The 24,603-nt window shown below is 36.7% G+C and overlaps 1 pseudogene; it reads right to left on the minus strand.

The window, feature by feature from the left end:
• Nucleotides 1-1,059: 1,059 nt before the first annotated feature.
• LOC138321126 (monocarboxylate transporter 12-like) lies at nt 1,060-16,681 on the minus strand (annotated as a pseudogene).
• Between the last annotated feature and the right edge of the window lie 7,922 nt (nt 16,682-24,603).

Consider the following 24,603-nt stretch of genomic DNA (forward strand, 5'->3'; position numbering starts at 1 on the left):
GTATTTCACAGCAATATATTGATGCGAGAAGACAGCCATTTGCGCTAATTATGTTATTATATCTAAACCAAGTTTTATTATTATCATTATAATTATTGTACATACAGACACATGCAATAGAACTTATGTTGGTGCCAAATGTACCAATTGGAAGATTTTTTACGGGGAAAAGCACCTGTAGCAAACATATACAGTGCCTACACGAATTTTGTCTCATCAAAGAAACCCAAACACTTTTTTTTATTTCTACAAATACAGTTCTGTATATTTTGTTTTTATTTCGACGACATACACTTTTTTAAAGTAAATGTTCATAATATATATTATATTATATTCTTAAAGATTTAAGCAACAACCGTGTATATCGACAAATTCAATTCTGAACACAAGTGGGAGGTTTATCAAATAGAATAAGTCATGTACCTGAAACATGGCCTCTAAGATTTTAAAAGACATGCAGTGCAATCTGGCTATAATGTTGACCTCGCAGGTAGGGCGTTAGAATTGTAAATACTGGCCCTAATGCATGATCATAAAGACAACTGAATTTAGAATGTTATCTTTTCTCTTCTTCCTAACTGAATCGATTCTTCCTAACGTTTCCTTCTCGACACCACCTTATTTTCGCCTATTGTTGAGGGCTCGCCCCTGTGATTCTGGATTCTGTCTCCTTGCCGAGACACACCAAAGTCTCTCCTGCTTAGAAACTGGCTGCTGTCTTCGTCATCACGCTTCAGTGAGATAGCACCATAAAAACTGTTCCACTATACAAAAAGACACAACACGAATCCGCCATACACTACATACACTCTACACAACGCATACATGAGAAGCCGTCCTTACATGACCCTGGTTGTTAATTCGGATTCGGACGCTGATTTTCTGTGTCCATGCAGTGTCACAGGCCTGGGGTGTCGCGTATTGGTTGACGTGATGTGATGTCATGATTCATTGTGCTCGGCTTTCGCTTGATGGATACTTTTACTGTATTCCGTAGCTTTTAATTTTCAAAAGTGTTATTATTGATATTTAAAATGTTTAATTGCTCTTGTTAATGTATTTGTTTTTTGCATTAGCTTAATGGAGTTACTGTGGAGAGCAGTACCGCAGCAAGGCACAACAGTATCCAGTTAAACCGGAAGTACGGAAAAAAATAGCCACGCATGCATGCAGGTCATTGATCTCAGTATGTACTTTTGCTTACCTACGTGTTACCGTAACAGAGCTTCGATTTAATTAGTCCGTTTGATAAACGATCTGAAAATATCTCATTAAGAGCCACATTTTGAAGACCTTTTGAAATGGCTTATCAAATTGCTGCTATCCAGAATCTCAGGAGACGAAATAGTTTGAAACAACAGTTAGAATTATTATCGTGTATGTAGTCATCTAGTAGAAACATCGTGTAACAAAGCTGCATGATCATGTATACTTGGATGAAATGATGTTTTCAATTAATGTAATTAGCCATAGACTCCTATGGGTGCTTAAGATCCTCTATTAAGCGGAGTATTTATTAGGATCTGTATTTTTAGGTATTGCGATGTTGTGGGAAATATCTGCGATTATGCATTTATAGATAACAACTTTTCTAATTTGAATGATGGAGCCTCCTTTTTGACCTGAAAAAAACCGTCTTGTCATTTAGTTGGTGTTGTCGGGATTCATGGCATTTTCTTCCTCTTTATTTTCGATATCCTTTGTGTGTTTATTATCATGGAGGGTCACCGAGACTAGTACCGACATGGCTGCCACAAGGATAGACGCACCTGAATTAAACAAGTTTGTACGCATTATATCGCATTACTACGCGTGTCATTTCATTTACTGTCTTTCAAATCTAAAGCTTACAGGATAAGTGTAAACAATGATAGTATACATTTATATTCATAATACACCATCTTCTCTTTTATCATACTTTGATTAATAAAAATACTAACTTTTCGCAGTTTCTGTGTACACATCAGTATCAAGTACCGTTGTCAGTATCTGTGTTTAGTCATATAGTTCATTTCTGACCTTATCTACCTTTACCACATTACAATAAGTAGACAGATGGAGTATTCAGCTACCTACCAGCTAGAGTATTCAGCTACCTACCAGCTAGGGTATTCAACCACCTACCAGCTAGAGTATTCAACCACCTACCAGCTAGGGTATTCAGCTTTACCTACAGCTACTAGAGTATTCAGCTACCTCTAGAGTATTCAGCTACCTGCCACGCTAGAGTATTCAGCTACCTACCAGCTAGAGTATTCAGCTACCTACCAGCTAGAGTATTCAGCTACCTACCAGCTAGAGTATTCAGCTACCTACCAACTAGAGTATTCAACCACCTACCAGCTAGAGTATTCAACCACCTACCAGCTAGAGTATTCAGCTACCTACCAGCTAGAGTATTCAGCCACCTACCAGCTAGAGTATTCAGCTACCTACCAGCTAGAGTATTCAGCTACCTACCAGCTAGAGTATTCAGCTACCTACTAACTAGAGTATTCACACTACACAAGTATTCAACACCTACCAGCTAGAGTATTCAGCTACCTACCACTAGAGTATTCAACCACCTACCAGCTAGAGTATTCAGCACCTACCAGCTAGAGTATTCAGCTACCTACCAGCTAGAGTATTCATACTACCAGTATTCATACCTGCCAGCTAGAGTATTCAGCTACCTACCAGCTAGAGTATTCAGCTACCTACCAGCTAGAGTATACCTACTACCACAGCTAGAGTATTCACCACCTACCAGCTAAGTATTCAGCTACCTACCAGCTAGAGTATTCAGCTACCTACCAGCTAGAGTATTCAGCTACCTACCAGCTAGAGTATTCAGCTACCTACCAGATAGAGTATTCAGCTACCTGCCAGCTAGAGTATTCAGCTACCTACCAGCTAGAGTATTCAGCTACCTACCAGCTAGAGTATTCAGCTACCTACCAGCTAGAGTATTCAACCACCTACCAGCTAGAGTATTCAACCACCTACCAGCTAGAGTATTCAGCCACCTACCAGCTAGAGTATTCAGCCACCTACCAGCTAGAGTATTCAGCTACCTACCAGCTAGAGTATTCAGCTACCTACCAACTAGAGTATTCAGCTACCTACCAACTAGAGTATTCAGCTACCTACCAGCTAGGATATTCAGCTACCTATATAGCTACCAGCTAGAGTATTAAGCAATACCTACTCAGCTCAGCTACCTACCAGCTAGAGTATTCAACTACCTGCCAGCTAGATTATTCAGCTACCTACCAGCTAGATTATTCAGCTACCTACCAGCTAGAGTAAAAGCCACTTCATATGTTCCTCCATTGTCAATGATAACACCTTCAAAACAATGCGAAAACATTAATAAAGCATAAACATCATGATCAGAGCGCGCCTGTGTGACAAAACCAAATTGCAGTAAGTACATATAGTGAATATCTTTAGCGGTAAAGGTAGACATTTTCCTTTAGTAATGAAGTGTAGTATATAGATATGCCATTGTGAGGTCAAGTATGACATATATAGAGTGTGTCAAGGCAACATTTATCATGAGGTTCATCAACAAAGAACAATCTGAAATTATATTTGGAAATGAAGGAAAAGATGCAAGACAGATTGATGTTTGTAATTTGCCTTTTATGTGTTAGCTAGCTTATGCGCTCGACACAAATACAAATATGATCAACATGTATTACAATACTGTAAAACATCTTATTTTTGCGAATACAATATTTAGCGTCTTTGTTATTTTTAACATGTTTGTTAATACTAGTTGGCAATCAAGAGCCTTTACTTAATGTTGTACATTCATATATGCAATTATTCATGAAACATGCGAATTGTTGTTTGAGCTCGTGCGGAATTACGTAAACATTTGTATCTCGGGAATATAAAGTGGTTTGCAGTATGCAACAAGCATTTTGTCCTCAAAATTAACAAATACACCGTAATCAAACTCAAAATTGATTGAACAATGGCATTCACAAACACTTAAGATTTGTTGAATATTTGTATATGCACTTTATTTGAGATAGAAATACAGGTAATACTTGTATTCATGCATTATTCTCAATATCTTTTGTGGTTATGAAGATGTTCAGAATAATGGTTATAATTTAATTCAGATAACTCACTAATTAGGCATAAATTTCTGTTCTTTTACCTTGAGTTGTGGCACCGTGATATCTTTTCCAATAATTCAGGTTGACCAATGACTGTGCCGCTTTTAAAATTCCCGCGAAACCGTTTTGTACATATGACGTTATAATACTTGACGTACAATTCTTTCGGTGTATGGAAAAATAAACTTAAAGATCTAACCAATAGAAATGAGTGTTACATATGAAATTAAATTATACGATAATATATGAATTATAATTACCTGCTACTACCACTCCTATCAAACTTCCGGCTCCAGAGAACAACATTTCCATTCCAAACGCTGATGCTAAGTTCTTAATACCCACTAGATGTGGTGTAATCGTGTTCAACAACACGTAACAATACCCACAATTAATTCCAAAAATAGCAGAATAAACCATTTGTCCGGTGTAGGTAGTGGTATACAGTTGTAAAAGAACAGTTGCCAATCCCAAAACACCATAAGTGCCGAAATACAGCATTATATTGGGGATTTCGGATACGTTTCCTAGCATTCCGATATAAAGTCTTCCAAAGGATCCAGTTATCCCAATAACAGAGGTAAGAAGCGATGCTTGCAAATTGGTGGTGCCCAGTGATATTGAATAACTAGTACGTACACCATATTTATGCCAACGTGACTAACTAGCATACTAACACAAATGAATAGAAAAGATAGTCTAAAAAGTAAGAAGAATCCACCGAAAATACTTTTCGTTCGAGATTGAGTACTTGTTGAATATTTATTATGTAAAGAGCTTTTCCTTTCAAATGTGGAAGAGAAACACAAAGATCCAAACACGCTAATATTAGCGGCTACAGAGGCTTGGATGAAAAACAAGCCGTTGTTACCGTATATTTCGCGTCCTAGTTGAAATAATGGCGGGAAAATGAAGACGCCAAATCCAGCCCCGAATGCAGCGATACCTGTGGCCATGCTTCTTTTACTTTCAAAGTTAAATCCTATAACTACCAACTGGGCGGTGTAAATTATTCCAGAACCGACACCTGACAAATTAAAATTCAACAATTATGCATAAATAACGATCCTAAGATCTGCAAATGGTGTATTAGTGAGTAAGAAGTAAGGTGAGTACATCTCCCCTCTAAAAAAAAACTTCTGAAAATAAAATACGAAAAGTTATTAAAAAAACAAATAAAATACGAATACAGTTTGATGTCAGAGTATATTGTCAGATGATCTTTTCATTCTCTTACTCATTTCCAAAGTGAAATTCCTAATTGACGTCAGCATGACATTATGCGAGTACATGCCAATTTCTTGCGAACACTCAAATTAGAGTATGGCAAGTAGTTTAATCGACTTGATCTAATGCTCACCAAAATCTGATTTTACGCTGTTTTCAGTGTACACCAAGGTGACATCATATATCAACATATATTCGCTGGGACATATACATCAGTGAAATGTTTTCATACCTGCTATTATACCGTATGTTACTAGAACAACCTCTATAGATCGTGCGACAGCGCTTGCGGCAAGGCCTGACGTCATTATAAGAGATCCAAGCAGTAAGGCTGTGCGGCAACTGTAACGGTTGATAATGGCACTACAGAGGACGCCTAGACAGAGGGACATAAATATTATAACTATAAAGTCAATTCAAAAAATTCTTGAAACTTTCTTCGTGGTAACTATTTTCGCAATTCTACGGCTTCAAACGCAAGTTTCGTAGCATCAATAAAATGTTTTTTCAATAGGCATAATGTATTGTTTCTGAAATATACAGATATATATTACTTAAGCGCACATTGTATACCTCTTACAAAACCGAACCAAACTATTGTTTGAAGACAATTTTCACATGAAAGACTTTGCTCGGTTACAAGTTGGTTTTGACGTTTTCTTAAACAGGCAAATCACGTTTCATTCTCAATAAACAATAACATAACAAGACGATAAAGTTATATTTATCATATATTTTGAACAAAACCACTTACACTGTTACTTTCACACACGACCGGTAGTTCATACAGTTTACAACAACATCAATCCTTTCACAATATGAATTATATATGAAAATATTACCAGCAGCGGAATTAAAGAACAGGTAGATTCCGTTAGCCCATGATATGTAAGCGACGCTGTTGTTGAACCTCTCTTGTAGAGCTACCTGTGTTATTCCGACAGAGTAGTTAATACCACTGAGGAGTCCCTGTATTACACAAGCTGCTACTAAAACGATCCATGCCCATCCGTGGTCAGGCTGTGTCAAAACCATTCTGTAAAAACATAAAATGTGACAATTATTCAGACAAACGTAAATACTTATTTACTTTGTAAATCAACTCACGAATAACTGATTGAATGTAAACTTCTTAGACACTTTCACCATCATTTACGGTTTGCTAGATATCAATCTAACCAGCCGCGTACCGCAAGTGACTTTGAACTTACGTTGTGCATGTCTTGACATTGATCGAGTTCACATGGTTTGGAAGCACGGGGAATGACTAAATGCGTCTGGCAATCGGTCAATTCTTCGTTACAAACATGGAAACTTGGATAGGTAGGATGTTAAAGGAATATCCAAAGTTACAAAGTTGTACCTGTCAGTGCTTACTGTATATTTATCAACAGCAAAGGTAAACCGATCCACCCATGGTATTATGGAGCTGATTGCTTGTCACACTAACCGGATATCCGGTTTCAGGACATATTGCGCAAAGACATAAATCGTTTTATATAACTATACATTACATATTTAGATAATTTTAATGTTTTAATCCTCATGCTTATGTCAACATGCTACAGAAAACATCTCGGGTTTAGGGGCATATTTATTGTCAGGAACCTCTCAGACTAACATATTTTAAAGAAGACTTCTTTGGTCTTTGAACCATCATTATCAACCAACCAAACCGTTTCACGAAAGGGCTATAAATTATCCCCGATTCTACGTAGCAACCCTTAAACAAGTAATTTCTTTGCAGGTGCGGTGAAGCATGGTATGTCGTTCATAGACTGGAACAATCAGGAACATTGATCGCTCTGATCTAAATGTTACAACTTTAAAACTTTCATTTAACATATACACATATCTTTCCCAGGCTTTGGATTTTTATTTTTTTTTTAAAGTTAATAAAACTTGATTGTTCTGTTACGTGTATAATGTTTTAAAAACACGTGACAATTAATTTTTAATGCCCCCATTAACTGAATGAATTAGTGTTGTTTAATGATGGAGGATACCCACAGTATACTGTGTTGAACTATATGTCTAACACGAATGTCGATACTGTAATACATTTACCGTCGTAACTGTTGCTATATTAACAATGCAGACAAAAAGACAGTATGGAATGGGCGGAAAATTTCTAGCTAGCAAAATGCTTATATATGAAATAATTAGACTTATTAAAATAATAATACTTGATATTCCTATTTGGCTGCTGGTAGAATTAACTAGGTGAGCGGTGCAGGCCCTCTGGGCCCCATGTTTTAATCAAGTTGACAGTAGACATGCCTATATCAAAGAAATTAAGTTCTGGCCATGCAAGTATGGCGTTAGAATTGTACCTGTAATTTTTCTCTTCCTAACTGTCTTGATCTTTCCTATTGCCTCCCTGGCACCGCCCCACTTTTAGTCGTGAGTTGAGCGTTCGCCCCTGTTGTCAGCATAATGTTACCGGATGGGGGTGTGTTGCTTGGTGTTTCAGTGATATAGCACTATGAAAAAGACAACAGTTCAACTACACCCGATACCAACATACCGCATTCTCCTAAAACATACACCTCTCACTTCACACACGCTAAACACTGCATACATGGGAGGCCGTCCTTATATGACGCTGGCTGTTAGTGGACGTTAAAATAATTCAACAAACAAAATTTAACTTACCTAAATAGATTAATATATCTACAATCATCCACTTTCCCGACATGATATTATAATGGCTGTCCGACTACTACATTCAGTAAATTTCACCAAGTATATTTTAGGCTTGGTAAAGTTCCTCGTGACACTGTCGTCAAATTGTAAAACACTGAATTACAACCTCTTCATTTACCAACTGATATAATGTCATGTGTCTGTGTACCATGAAAGATTATTATAAAATATGTCCGCAATCTTGTTTCTTTTATTTACTCTTTTACAGTCTGTTTCCCCGCCATTTCCACCAATTTTGTCTGACGAATCAAGCTGAATCGAAGTTTGTTAAAGTGTTTAAGATGCTAGTTGTTAACCAATACCTATTCCACAAGGCATACGTTAATATTATAAGACTCTTTCATATGTGAATATGAAGAATAGGGATCACAAAATGTAGTAAAACCCGAGGCTTGCCGAGGGTCAATCCTTTATATCCACTTATGAAAGAGTATTTTTCTTTCATACCTCAACGTTTTATTGCAATTTTACAGCTATAATATCCCGCCATTTTGAAATAAATTCGAAGAAAACCTCGACTGCAAGTCAATTTCCCATACATGAACAAAAACGTCAAATTTTCAACACAAATTCTGTTGCTTGCATCTTCTTTAGCACAACCAGCCAAGTTTATGAAAAAATTGTTAAAATTTTACCGAGGAAATAGAAATTTTGTTGACGTCGTGACGTCACGAGGCTTTATTGCATGGGTAACCATGCAATACAGTCTCAGGCGACATGAGTGTATTGCCCTTGACCAGCCAGTATTCCACCTGTAGGTAAGAAACGAAAACGTACGATAAACGCATCTAAATATGTATTGATAATTCATTTTTACATTATACTAGTGATAAAAATGTCAATATATGGATAATAGGGATATATATTAAAGCAAATTTGATAAGATAATATCCAGTGCTATTTAACCTTTAACGATGAAGATAAAAACATCTTTATCGTTATAAACCTCTCGCTTTAATTTGACATTGTATGTTTTACTGCTAGTGTAAGTCAGTACATAGATAAATCTAGTGTACCCATGTCCTGAATTGCTGCCGATCCTATCAATAATTGCCTATTACTTTGCGTTATATACGTCAGATATGTAATAGGTGAACAGTAAAACAAATTGGTCTTTATATTATCTACTTATGATATTCGTACTTATCATATACGTACTTTATGATATACGAGACCATTTTAGGAGATATTAAAAATGTTGCGTAACGAAAGTCTTAATGTGCAAACTTTGCATGACACTTTAGCTTTGACAAAGTGAGTCTATAAATTAGTCATATATTTATGAAATAAATTTTGATAGGGTGATGAGTGGATAATGACACTTTAATTAATATGTAAGCCAGTCAATAATTCGAATGGACTACATACTTAGCACGTGTTGAATTGCCAAATTCTCCTCTTGGCCTAAACAAAATATTGAGTTATGTCTTGTAAGTACAGGGTTGTTTGTGAGTAAAGCATTTTTTTGACACAAAATCTTTATTTTTCCTTAAAATACTTGTTTTCCTGTCGTCATTGTCTACTTCATAGATGTAACAGATGATTCGTCTCTCATGTCTGATGACGGAACTAATCGTCTATCATTGTGGCTAGGATGTTCCGATGTTAGTGCCACGATATACAGTTCCAGTAATCTCCTCGTCATTTCATTACATAACCCGCCAATATTGGCGTCGAGCCATATCATCACCCGCCAAAGTGATTTTCCATGACAACAGATTCGTCCGCATGTTTCGGGTGCCATACCCTGATAATGGTATTTTTCAAAAGTATGGTTATTGAAACAATGCCAGTGTAAACTTAAAATATTTTTCAACATATGCAATTTTAATTCAAAATGATACATGTATGCTAACCAATACTAAAATGAAATGTAGGACGCGGAACCTGATATTTACACCCGATTTTATGACTGTGTATCTAGATTTGCATTTTTGTGAAATTCAATAGTACATTGGATATGTAGGCTGGGTATTCAGTTTCTCAAGAAAAACATACGAAGATATAACTCCTATTTTACTATAGGTGTATTTTTGTCGTATGTCGTTTTCAAGGAAGATGGAGTCAGTGATAATGGATAATTATTTCAAGATTGTTAAGTGTGGCTTTATTCTGCTTGACGTCCTATAGCTTATCGTGAGTATTAATATGTATGATTTCAGAGTTTGTTGCTATTGTACAGCTAAAATCAGTCAATGAATGTAAATTGTATTTCGATCTACAATGTGTTATTAGAAATACCTACCTAATGTTGTTTACAGCGATAGTAACAAGGGTTGATCATCCTATGGTAGTTGTCAGGTATGTTTCCAAGGATATAATTCTGTGCCGCGTCGTCAGTTAAATCGGCATGCGCTGTTATAAACGTTATAAACGGCGGACCTCAGTATTCTTCTGCATAACCTACAGAATAATGTAATGTTCTGGTTATTTAAATAAGCCTGTTCTGTATAGTATTACCTTGTATTCCAATTATTAATATTCATATTTTGTTCTTGGAATTTTTTATGCTTTATTCCTTTCATGCTTTGTCTAACCACAATTATGTAAGTAGAATTACCTCGCCAAAGTCTGTGCCTTCTATCAGGTTATGTAAAAAATAACCATCTGTGAATATGGAGATAAAAGTAATGGCCGTTTCCCAGTACACGACGCACGTCCTTCGGAGAAAACTCAGTGGTAAAATGTTGTTGACATAATGTTGTTGACATAATGTTGTTACGTTTTCGTCGTCGCAGCTCTTTTTTTAGACATGGAATGATATTGTCCATAATCGTCTTTCTATATATTTATATTTTACAACATTCACTTAGAAATAATGGTTTGATTACAAGCCAATATGTAGATATGGCGGTGATATTAAGTGTTCGTCAATATGTCAATTATTAAAGCTGTTTGGTATGTGAAATGGGTGTATGCATGTGTAGGTTAAAACGGTGGTAAGGAATGTGTGTTACCATTTTTGATTACTACCTTCGGTGTACTGCATTGAAGTGGGTCATAGAAATATAATTATGTGAAAATAAAGTTTAACGCAATAACCGATCTGAATAATTTTGATAATTTTCACTTTAATATCTACATCAGTTTTCTATTGTCATATTGGAATTTGGACGACAACGATTAATCCCTTTCTCATAGATGCACTACTTTGAAAACTGGGGCGACTTGCATCGAATCGAATTGCCATGATGGAAACATTTTACATGCTATATGTGAGTCAGTAAGAATTGTAATTAGGATAGAAAGAGATTCTGAATGTTGCACAAGTTACCACACACGAAGTTGCATGGCCTACGTTACTGGGGAGGCTATTCTTAATGTTGAACTGACATTAAAAAAGTAGTAGGAAAATCAAACCTAAGAATTTTACACGCTTCTATCTGATTTCGTCGAGTGATTTTGAAATTCACAAGTGTTTACTGGTCTTTAATTCACCACAAGGGCAAGTCAGGAAAATATTTTTAAGCTAATTCACTTTAAAGTGAGAATTTATTTTTCAGTAGATACCAAGTATATGTATCCGCACTCTGATGTTAACAACATAATCCAATATCCCGTTGTAATTGCTCCAATGCTCTATGTATGTATAACAGCTTCTGTCCAGGTTTCATGTAAGATATCGCAAGTGATTCAAAGCAAAATCTACAGATTTTTATCAACAATTGAATTGGAAATGAAAATGAAACACAACTCTATTTTCACATATTCCGGGGATGCAATTATGTTTGAACCATGGGGACTTACACTGATATATTATCTAGAAATGAACGCCAAACACAGCAAAATGGAAACATTCCACTAATTATGCAGCTTAGTAGTTTTCCTTTGGGAAACATCGCAAGCAATTATTGTGAGTAAATGGATTATAAACAGACATAGGGTCATGCATTGTCCTTGACTTAAGGCACAAGGTTATCATAACCTGGGTATTTTCACACATAAAAGATAAGTATATACTAGATAAGCATTAAAGGATTTGAGCGTTCGCCCCTGTAAGGAAGGTTCTGGGTTTTTTCCCATGGCCGAGACGCACCAAAGTCTATAAAAGTTGTAGTTTCTGCTCTTGCTTAGCGCTCAGCATACAGGGAGTGTGACGACAGTTTCGCCTGTTGTCAGTATTATGTGACCGGGTGGGGTGTGTTGCTTGGTGTCTTCGGCGGCATGTTTCAGTGATATATCACTATAAAAAGGGCAACAGTTCAACTATACAAGAAGACACAACATGAATATACCGCAGTCTCCCAAAACATGCACCCAGCACAACATATACGCAACACACCGCATACACGAGAGGCCGTCCTTACATGACCATAGCTGTTAATAGGGAGTTAATAAATCAAACAAACAGATATGACAATTTGACAAAGGCATTCATACTAATACTATAACACAGTAAGGATCTACCTTATTACTCATATCGGTAAGACATCGCCAGGAAATATTCGATTTCGAATATTTTTAGAAAACGCTTAAGCATGATTTATCTTGATTTTGTGTTGTCTATATATGCAATTTTTACTTCTGATTACTAATAAAAAAAACTTACGCTTGGACATGCCTTTGTCATCCGGACGAGAACTAAACGTAATGGTGGCAAAGGAAATTGGAAACCACTCAGAAAACAGCAAACAAGGACATAAGAGTCAATTTAAGACAAACTAATCGATCTGAATCGTTGTTACTAAAACAATGGTTCTCCACACACTAGAGACATTGACAAAGACATACGTACTAAAGCCAATCGGAAATAGGCGAAGACATTTACAGTGGGATTTGGAGATACCTTCAATTGTCTTGACACGATAGCAAATCGTTGATGACCTATAAACAGGTTTATCAGTGATGTATACTATCATTACGGTTAGGCAATGGTTCGCCATAATTGATGAAATGTTAGTCATAATACGTGAAGACAAAGCTTCAACCTGTAATACACACTAATGCTTAGCATAAGACATAATACATGACGTGGAATGTTCGTTGAAATGTTCGTTGTGTACAAATGATCATTGTGTACATATGTTAATTGTGTACAAATGTTCGTTGTGTACAAACGTTCGTTGTGTGCAAATATTCGTTGCGTACAAATGTTCATTGTGTACTAATGTTCGTTGTGTACAAATGTTCGTTGTGTAAAAACGTTCGTTGCGTTTATTGTGTACAAAAGTTCGTTGTATACAACTTTCATTGTGTACAAATGTTCGTTGTGTACAAATGTTCATTGTATACATATGTTTATTGTGTACAAATGTTCGTTTTGTACAAACATTCGTTGTGTACAAATATTCATTGTGTATATATGTTCATTGTGTACAAGTGTTCGTTGTGTACAAATGTTCGTTTTGTACAAACATTCGTTGTGTACAAATGTTCATTGTTTTCTTTGTCGCTATGGGACAACATGGTAAAACAAATAATAATATTAATGGTTTTGAGGCGCTGCCAACAGCCGATATGAAAGTTCCGATCACAGAAGAAAGTACACACGGATATTGACTTTTTTTACAGTATAACGGGAGTGGAAAGACTGGTTTACTATACAAGAAGACACAACATGAATATACCGCAGTCTCCCAAAACACGCACCTCGCACAACATACACGCAACACACCGCATACATGGGAGGCCGTCCTTACATGACCATAGCTGTTAATAGGACGTTAATTAATCACACACGGATATTGACTTTTTTTACAGTATAACGGGAGTGGAAAGACTGGTTTGATTATTGTTTATTTAGTACTACTGGTAGGTTTGGAATATCTAGCAGTCAGCACCTATTCATCGCATACAGCTCATGGCATACAAGGATTTGAATGTCAATTATGTGTCTCATTAACATTTGGGTGATTTAAGAACTACAACTCCCTCATGCGTTGTGTTGGTAAAACGAGTATGTCTGTTAATAGAAACATACTGCAGCCTCCCGAAACATAGACATTCACGAAGGCCGTCCGTAACTGAATTTGTCAGCGAATAGGACACTTAGCCCAACCAACCAACCACACAACATAATATATTATTTGGAAAACTTCTTTTTTGTGTTCAAGTATACAGCTGTATACGGAATACAAAAGTATAGTTTTCTTCCAAACACTGAAGTTACTTTCTTCTACAGAGAGAGTAACGGGATGAACTTTAATGAGAATTAAGAAATCTAAATCAATCATTTATCACCATTATGCAAATTACATGAGTAACCGCTAGGCTGCGATTTCGAGTGGGACAGTTGCAAAGTACTGATGGTTGTTCGGTGGTTTTTCTACGGGTACTCCAGTTTTTCTCCACCAACAAACCTGGCGCGTTCGTAAGTTACGATTCCCGTCATACTAAGAAAACCATAACCAAACTAGTAGAGTAGCATTTAAATAATTTAAATCATTACTTACAGGAGAGGATAAAATGTAAAGGCTAGGCCGGGATTCGAATCCTGGATATCCGAACACTAGCCCAATGCTCTATTGACTGAGCTACCTGGTCACCGTTGATTGACCCATTTCGCTACACTGTCTAATATAAATGATCAAACTTTATTATAGTTGTGACTATCTGCAGCTGAAGTGCATAACTTTTATATTCATTTTACTGCCTGCAGGTAGGGCGTTAGTATTATATGTGCTGTCTCCTAGTGCATTTTTATAAAAGGTGACTAAATTATGGGTATTATCTTTTCTCTTCTTGCTAATGTCTCCTTGACACTGCCTCTCTTTTGGCATTGGCTTGAGCACTCGTCCCTTTGAGTTATGCTCTGTGGTCTGTCCCCTGGCCGAGACACACCAAAGTCTTTAAAAGTGGTAGTTTCTACTCCTGCTAAGCGCTCACCATACAGGGAGTGAGACGACTGGTTCGCCTGTCGTCAGTAAAATGTGATCAGGTGGGATATGCTTGTTTGGTGTCTTCGGCTTTGTCTTTCTTCCAATATCACAAAGAGACGCAGCATTGATGTACTATAGTCTCCAACAAATTGATCCATCCATCCTACAAGCGTACCTGAGGGAACAGAACCCACGGGAGCGAACTCTCAATCTACAGCCAAAAGTGAAGGGTTACGGAAGACGACAGAAAGAAAATCTACCTTTTTTGAAAAGCCTACATTTCATCATTCTCTTAAGGATGTAGGTACAATCATTTTTGAAAAATTCGAACGCCTTTTCTTTAAAGCAAGTACATCAATATAAAAAAGAACTATGACAATTAAGTTGAATATGAAGTTTATTTAAGGGATGTCTAGGAAAATTACATTTAATTGTAATTTGTATGATATTTTAACATCCTTTTAACCAGGGTCATGTAAGGATGGTCTCCCATGTATGCAGTGTGTTGCGTGTGTGAAGTGCGAGGTGCATGTTTTGGGAGACTGCGGTGTGTTTGTGTTGTGTCTTGTATAGTGGAACTGTTGCCCTTTTTATAGTGCTATATCACTGAAGCATACCGCCATAAGGCACCAAGCGACACACCCCACTCGTTCACATTATACTGACAACGGGCGAACCAGTCGTCCCACTCCCTGTATGCTGAGCGCCAAGCTGGAGCAGAAACTATCACTTTTATAGACTTTGGTGTGTTTCGACCAGGGGACAGAACCCAGAGCCTTCCTCACAGGGGTGAACTGTGAACACAAGGCCAAACGTGAGGCGGTGCCAACGAAGGCATAAGAAAAATAAAGTCAATTAAGAAGAATAGAAAATATAAAATCCTAAATTTAGTCGCCTTTTACTATCATGCAATGGATCAGGCAGCAGATGCAATTCTAACGCCTTACCTGCATGGCAGCTGTTAAAAACGAACTTAATTAAGTTGATGTAACGATGCATATAATTGAGCTACACTCTTTAGATATAATTAGAAACATGTAGTCAGTTTAGATTCCGGAAACAATTATAGTGTTGAAATATAAACGTTTCTGAAATTTGTTGGGGTGAAAAATTCAATTTTGCTGTGATGGACGGTGGAGTCTAACCCAAAGATGTTATTTAAAGTAGAAACATTATTTTATTCAATCACATTCATTATGACTTTCAATATTTCTCATCGAACACATCGACGTTTGTGGTTTCCTCATAGTTAATATTTCATCTTATGTGCGTACACGTACTTCATGCGCATAGCTGGTGGTATGTTTTGCAGATAATAGGTTGCAACGCTGTAGTTTGTAACCAGACATGCTACATAGGAGAAAAAGCAAAGAAAACGGGAAGGACGAAACTTTCGATGATATTTCTCGGAGAAATGGTTAGGATATTAAAGTGTTTGATGAGAGCATCAAATCCAATTACATAACAAAAGAACCAAACCTTTTTGAGTTGTCATTACTTCGGATTGTCTCTAAAAGCGAACAATTTTCTTTCGTTGTATCCCTATTCCTGTGGTGAATCTTGGAAATGTCGACACTGTGATCCCAAATGGCGATCATGTAAACATACCAGATATACGATTGCTCCGTCGAGAACCTTCTACACATTCCCAGGTGTCCTTTATACTCAGGAGTCTTATTACATGCTCTAATTTAGACATCATTAAACAGCCATTATCGTTGAACAAAAATCTTGAACGAAACGCGCATCATAACTACAGCTGTTACACTGCATAAGCTTAAAATTAATAATATAATTTAGAATGCAACCGTGCACGACTATCTCACAGCTGTGAAATAGCTTTACGACGAGTTATAGATGGATCGCTGATAAAGTCGGTAAATAAAATTGTTATATCCTGAACACGTATTCGATTACACTCAACAATATACGTTCCAGTAGTGTAATGTAAAATCTGGTTTTAGATTGACATCTCTAAATAGAAGTATTATACAATTATGCCCCCCTGGAAAGAATTGTTTTTTCGAGGACGAAGTCCGAGAGAAAATAACTCTTTCCAGGGAGACAATTCTAGATGTATCTCGACACATAGCTGCATTCGTCGTTTGCAAGAGATAAGTTGCCCTGCAGGTAGGGCGTTAGAATTGTACATGCTGTCCCTATTGCATAATCGTAAAAGGCGACTAAATTAAGAATCTTATCTTTTTTATTCTTCCTAACTGACTTTATCTTTCCTAATGCCTCCCTTGGCACCGCCTCACTTTTGGCCTTGAGATGAGCGTTCGCCCCTGTGAGGAAGGCTCTAGGTTCTGTCCCCTGGCCGACAGACCAAAGTCTATAAAAGTGGTAGTTTCTGCTCCTGCTTAGCGCTCAGCATACAGGGAGTGGGACGACTGGTTCGCCCGTTATCAGTATAATGTGAGCGGGTGGGGTGTGTTGCTTGGTGTCTTCGGTGGCATGCTTAAGTGATATAGCACTATAAAAAGGGCAACAGTTCCACTATACAAGAAGACACAACCTGAATATACCGCAGTCTCCCAAAACACGCACCTCGCACAACATACACGCCACACACCGCATACATGGGAGGCCGTCCGTACATGACCATAGCTGTTAATAGGACGTTAATTAATCAAACAAACAATCAATCGACACATAGGGACACAATTATGTTATTATACCGAACAAAATTATAATAACGCCATATTTGTTATATTCAACATACAAGCTATATTCTGGTTAAAAAACTCAAAAAGATATTTCCCAACAACGTTGCTGCATTCGTCGTTCGTCGTTTGCAAGAAATAAGCAACAGCGTTGATACTGTTGGTTGATGTTGCAGACCACGTCCACTTCCCGTCATATGCGGATCTGCGAAGGGGTTATATCCCTCGCCTCCCAATTTCCGGGGAATATCTAACTTCGACGTCATGTGATCGAGTTAAATCCAATCAGAAAATTCTAAGTGAAAGTGAGGTATGATAGTCATTGTTTCTTATGAATAACAGTTATATTTCATAAAGTTGATGGAAAATTGTATATATAATTATGCAAAGTGTCAAAATCAAGGTTTGTTTATCATATTCACTGCAAATACTATGTTCTGAATGGTCAACATTGAGCGCAAATATGTATCAAAACCGAATATTTTCACTTAGATTGTCACCATAAAACCTTAAAACTTCACTGCGAAAAATGTGATATGATACATTAATCTTGATTTTGACACTTATCATCTATCATTATTGGCTATCAAATCAATATCATTCTTGATCTGCTTAAATTCGAGACGTAGACTATGCCTCTCTTGGCCATGTTGTGATGACATGTACAAAATACCATGGTCGATACTAGTACGCTCATTTAAAATAATTATCCATGCGTAAAAATAATATTTAATTATATATGGGATATTTCCAATAAATGGATAAAATAACACGTGTTGAATGTAATTACTTTACGTTAATTTTCGTCGACACTTTCGACCCATATGTGGAACTCTAATTTATAATGATTTAGGGAGAGGGTAAATAGGCATGGTGGTAGATTTAAATTGGGATCTAACTTTGATCCTAGGCCTAAGTTAGAAACGTAAAATGATAATAAATTGTGTCATGCTGGATTTATTTGGTTCTGTGTTATAACGCTGAACATCCTATAAACAACCGAAGCCATTAAAGTACGACCTGTTCTGTAGTCAATGTATTACACGTGGTGTCTATAGAAATACAGTGAGCCATATCCTGAAAAATGATAACCTATCTCTTGTTCAACTATCCGATGCAGTATCTTCATGGTGTAAACTGTTCGCGACTGCATGTACATATGTAACTAAAACGTATCAGACGGGCCGGGTGGAATGCTGCCGCTCGAGTATTTAAGATATATTCTTACAATTACTGTAATTATTCAGTCTTTTATTTGTTTGATTATCAACAGTCAGAGTCATGTAAGGACGGCCTTCCATGTTATACTGCAGTCTCCCAAAACACGCACCTCGCACAACATACACGCAACACACCGCATACATGGGAGGCCGTCCTTACATGACCATTGCTGTTAATAGGACGTTAACTAAGCAAACAAACAAACAAACAAAAAGTGTAGTGTGTATAAAGTGCTTGGTGCGTGTTTTGGGAGACTGGTATATTCATATTATGTATAGTGGAACTCTTGCCCTTTTTAGTTTTATATCACTGAAGCATGCCACCGAAGACACCTAGCAACACACCCCGCTCGGTCATATTATATTGACAATGGGCGAACCAGTCGTTCTACTCCGTTAATGCTAATCATTAAACAGGAGCAGAAACTATCACTCCTAAATTGTGTCGCTTTTAACGATCATGGAATAGGGACAGCAGGTATAATTCTAACGCCCTACCTTAATGCTTCCATAGTATCATAATAATGGGCGGATATGTTGAAATGTTAATATAGGATTGCTAATCTAAACTGAATAACAACACCGTTTTATTTTCAGATCAATGGGAAAATTGGTACATCGAACTAAAAACTAAAAAGAGTAACAGCAACAAAAAAGCCAACCAGAAACCCAACTTATTTGTATTGTTGATACCGATGATCAAAATTAAGGTGTTGTCAAATTTTTAAAAAAATGCGTTTGTTATAAGTTGGTCCAATATCGATGACCCGACCAGCCCGTCCTTTGGGAAACAAATGTTGCTGTGCCTATCACCTTTACGAACTGTTTCTGAATCTACTTGTAATGTCGACATAAACATATGTTATGATTGTATCATTTCTGTAGCCCTGATAGAAATCTATATAATATTAAGTAAATTTTAAAAACCTGTCATAAGAAATACAACAAAACCACACGTTAATTAGACATGGAATATTTTATTTATTGCATTAATTTTTTTTTACATAGGAAATTATCTAATATTAAGGGAGATACCACTATAAAAAAGGACGTCCTTCAATGACCCTTGACGTTAATCTAATCAATCAATTAACCAAACACATCCTTAATATGGATCAGTCTCTCATATAGGTAATCACTTGTACATTTGCTGGCCATAAATCAGATTGTGTAAGATATGAACCAATCGACTTTAAACATCATCCAATGAGACATATATGGCAAACACATTAAAGGAAAGATTAACGTTGTACGAGAATCAACACATTGATAAATGTTGGTCAGCAGGCAGAGCACGTTACTGAACATGGTTGGGTGTCTGGAATTATGTCAGACTAAGTGGTTGTGGCTTGAGGTAATAGTGAAGAAAAATTAACGAAAAAGTACAATGTATTAATATATTTAGTACATACCTGCACGTAGTACGTATGTACCGAAATCGTTTTCGTCCAATCATGTTAATTGCTATGAATGTAAAATTTCGATCCTCAAAACATTTTTACCTGACGATATATTGATATTTGTTTGTTTACAAATACGTGGCGCATTTTGAACTTTGTCGATTAGAAAAAGACCTCTTTATGAATCAGTCGGTGCAGAAAGACAGCCATTTAGGTGTACGTCTAGCTATTGTGTGCCCTGGGCTTTTGTACTGAACGGGATGACCCAGACAACATCGTGTTATTTAATTTAATACAACACCACACCTCAGTAGATGGATCAAATAGATGTACAATCATACTACATAATGACGTTACGTATTGATTATTTGCAGTGTTTGAACGGAAACATACACAAAAGAAACTATCCCGATTAGGGTTGCTAATGTCAGTAAGGGAATTACTCACTAGAAATTATAATGCATTAAAAAATATAAGAAATTAATAATTAAAAAAAATCAATATAAACAATTGCATGATGTACGTAAAGGAAAATATAAACAACAACATATTGGCAGATACTGACGGAATTATATCTAGATACATAAGTAGCTGAAGTATGACCCTAAGGGTTGTACCTTCTGTCCCCATTACATGATAGTAAAAGGCGACTAAATAGGATATTATCTTTTCTCTTCTTTTTAAATGACCCTTTTCTGTTTGGTCTTTTATTGAACGCTCTTGGTATTTGTTCCCATGCCGATACACAAAAAGTCTACAAAAGTGGTAGTTTTGGTATCTGCTAAAGGCTCAGCAAAACGGGAGTGGGAAGACTGATTTGTCTATGTTAAGTATACCATCACCGGATGAGGTTGGTTTGGTGTATTCAGCGCCATGCTTTAGGACTTTTGTTTGTTTGAATGATTTATTAACGTCCTATTAACAGCTATGGTCATGTAAGGACGGCCTCCCATGTATGCGGTGTGTTGCGTGTATGTTGTGCGAGGTGAGTGTACTGGGAGACTGCGGTATGTTTGTGTTGTGTCTTCTTGTATAGTGGAACTGTTGCCCTTTTTATAGTGCTATATCACTGAAGCATGCCGCCGAAGACAACAAGCAACACACCCCACCCGGTCACATTATACTGACAACGGGTAAACCAGTCGTCCCACTCCCTGTATGCTGAACGCTAAGCAGGAGCAGAAACTACCACTTTTATAGACTTTGGTGTGTCTCGGCCAGGGGACAGAACCCAGAGCCTTCCTCACAGGGGCGAACGCTCAACTCAAGGCCAAAAGTGAGGCGGTGCCAAGGGAGGCATTAGGAAAGATAAAGTCAGTTAGGAAGAAGAGAAAAAATAATAATCCTAAAAAGGGGTCAAGAGTTCCTCATAACACGAACTACACACGCCACACACATACACAGGAGAACGTCCTTAAATGACCCTGGCTGTTTACAGAACGTAACGTAATTCAATAAAACAAGATAGATTCTTGAAATTATACCCACTGTACCAGTAACACCATCAACACAAATTAATTTTAAACCGAGGTCATGTCAAGATCTCGACTTCGACAGTGGCGAAATGGTAATCTCTGACACATTAAATATCATTATACACGTCGATCTTCATGCTACATAGAGACACTACAATCGCCATTGTAATAACGTTTGTTCACAATAACCTCCCACCGATCTATGAACATGTCATGAGTGGGTTGTAACAGGGTTTTTGTCTAGAACTATGTTTATGATGATGAACCTCATTAATCTATCTGTTCGATAGTTTTAATTGATTCCGAGGTCTAGAACTAGAACTATGTTTATGATGATGAACCTCATTAATCTATCTGTTCGATAGTTTTAATTGATTCCGAGGTCATTTCTCTCATTGTATGGGTTTTATATTGCCCCTCGTCCTTGTCTACTGCGCCATAGTGCTGTGTAGATCCCATGATTATAGTACTACTTTGTAAAGCAGGTAACAATGAAAATAAAAACGTCGTAATCAAGTAGAAATGTACGAAGATGTCTGTCATTTTTACAGCTCACTGTTTAATTACCCTTTTAGGAATTTTGCAATTTTGTTTTGTGTTAAAGGTCACATTATACTTGCAATGCAAAATGTTTTTTTGACGTTAACATTGTAATTAAAAGGAAGAGTTAAACTAAATGAAAATGTCAATTTACTATTTAAATAGTTATGTGAAAATCACTTTCTGACTTTATTCACCATAAGAATTTTGAAACAAAAGTGTGATAATATTCCTCTAGGGCGAAATTATGAAAAAAGGGACAACAAATAATCTGCAAACCCATGCATACCCTCGTAATTAGATATGAACATGTTATCATATGGTTATGGAAATCTGGTTTTGTTCTTAAGGCATCTCCTCACACAATCGTGATCTTCAGTTTTGGAGTTAGCGTTGTGTGTTGTCTTCTTGCAAAGACAATTGCATTCGTTCAACCCCTTTGTGGAGGAAACTCATCCCAAACATTAAGAATCTTAAGCCATCACACACAAGATGAGATGTTGTATCTCGCTACAAACGGGATGAATCATTATTTTCCCCTACGATTTTTACCATTGTGTGTATTGTGTAAAATGAGCAGTTCCATGTGGCTTGTAAGTAATGTTAAATAGAGTCATGAAATATGAACCAAGTGTATTATCCTTCTGACAGTGTCAGTACTTTACTATGGTAAGGATGAATTGACATGAGGGAATCGTCGACGTCGCATTGTTGCCGCGACGTCACAATCGTATTTTGTCTTTTTAGCACAGTTGTTTTCATTCTAATGTAAGATAAGAAATGATCTTTCCTGCAAAATGATGGATATCCCTGCCAGGGAATACCAGTCAACAACAATGGCAGTTGTTTTATGCTCGTAGTGGAAGATAAAGTATTACAAAAAGGAAAGAGAAAAAAAAAAGAAACTAGCACAAGGAAACAACCATGAACATTTCACCTTGTGAAACTACGCCCCAAAAACCGCATAGTTATAATCTATAATACAACCGTTACATTTTGTATGTGAAAAATGTGTATTGGTGATCTGCTGATCAAACGACTGTTTTATGAATCGTCTTATTCGTTGAAGTATTGATACTTTTGTTTTTATTTCATAAATTTAAAACAGCAATTATAATTGAAGGTACAAAGATTGTATTTTGTTTGTGTGCTTAAACGAAATTGAATTTATATTTCTAGGTTACCATGGAAATGGGTTTAATTGACCATGTCTTAGATAGATTAACATATTAGACTAATGTATTAAATACCTTCTTTCTGATATGGGCAACTGCAGAGCACATGTATCGGAACTTAATTCCTTATTATGATTGTAGGATAATATTTTCGGCATTTAAAGTGAATAATATCATTCTAGTGCTTCCATGAAATAATTTATTTGGCATAGAACTTGCGAGTTTCTCAATATTTTTTAGAACAGGACAAATTAAGTATTTCCTAAGTCGAAACATGCCATAACAAGTAGTATGCCGTATGCGAAATGGAGTTGAATACTACGAAAACTATATATGGATGTATTTCAATAAAGTCAGAAAGTTCAGTAGCTGAAATAAAGTCGGTGGAATGTTTTAGTGAGATATCACTATATAAAGGGCAAGTCATTACACCATTACGCGTACAGACATTATCCGCTTACTAATTTTCACACATTGTGTGTCCACAATGTAAATCAGTTAGATTTGTTCAAATCGTTTGCAAATGCTCAATCCGCTCTTGTAACATCTTCTTGTTCAAGCGTTTATGATGAGTCAAGTGAAATCAGTTTCTGTATATCTTAATTTCCACATTTTTACTGAATACATGTAGAACCATAAAGTATTATTGAAAAAAAGATATAACCAAAATGTGTTTTTGTTAATATAGTTTTCATCTTTTAGTCATTTAATATAGCATTTTCATCATTTATTATTTAAGTTCGGAAAGGTCAAATGTCACAAAACGTCATTTTTTATTCATCATTTCTTGATCAATTTACGCTCAGAATAACACCAGAACGACTACGTTTCGTGATAGTCTGTCTGTAATCTTCAACAGTATATATTTATATATGTTTCGATTTAATATTTGGATCATAAATTATTAAATCGAAACATATATTTATATATACTGTTGAAGATTAAAATAATAAATTATTGGCCCTGCAGTTAGGGCGTTAGAATTGTACCTGCTGCCCCTATTGCATGATCGTAAAAGGCGACTAAATTTAGGATCTTATCTTTTCTCTTCTTCCTAACTGGCTTTATCTTTCCTAATGCCTCCCTTGGCACCGCCTCACTTTTGGCCTTGAGTTGAGCGTTCGCCCCTGTGAGGAAGGCTCTGGGTTTTGTCCCCTGGCCGAGACACACCAGGGTCTATAAAAGTGGTAGTTTCTGCTCCTGCTTATCGCTCAGTATACAGGGAGTGGGACGACTGGTTCGCGCGTTGTCAGTATAATGTGAC

Source organism: Argopecten irradians, chromosome 4 (assembly GCF_041381155.1).
Source record: "Argopecten irradians isolate NY chromosome 4, Ai_NY, whole genome shotgun sequence".
NCBI lineage: Eukaryota > Metazoa > Mollusca > Bivalvia > Pectinida > Pectinidae > Argopecten > Argopecten irradians.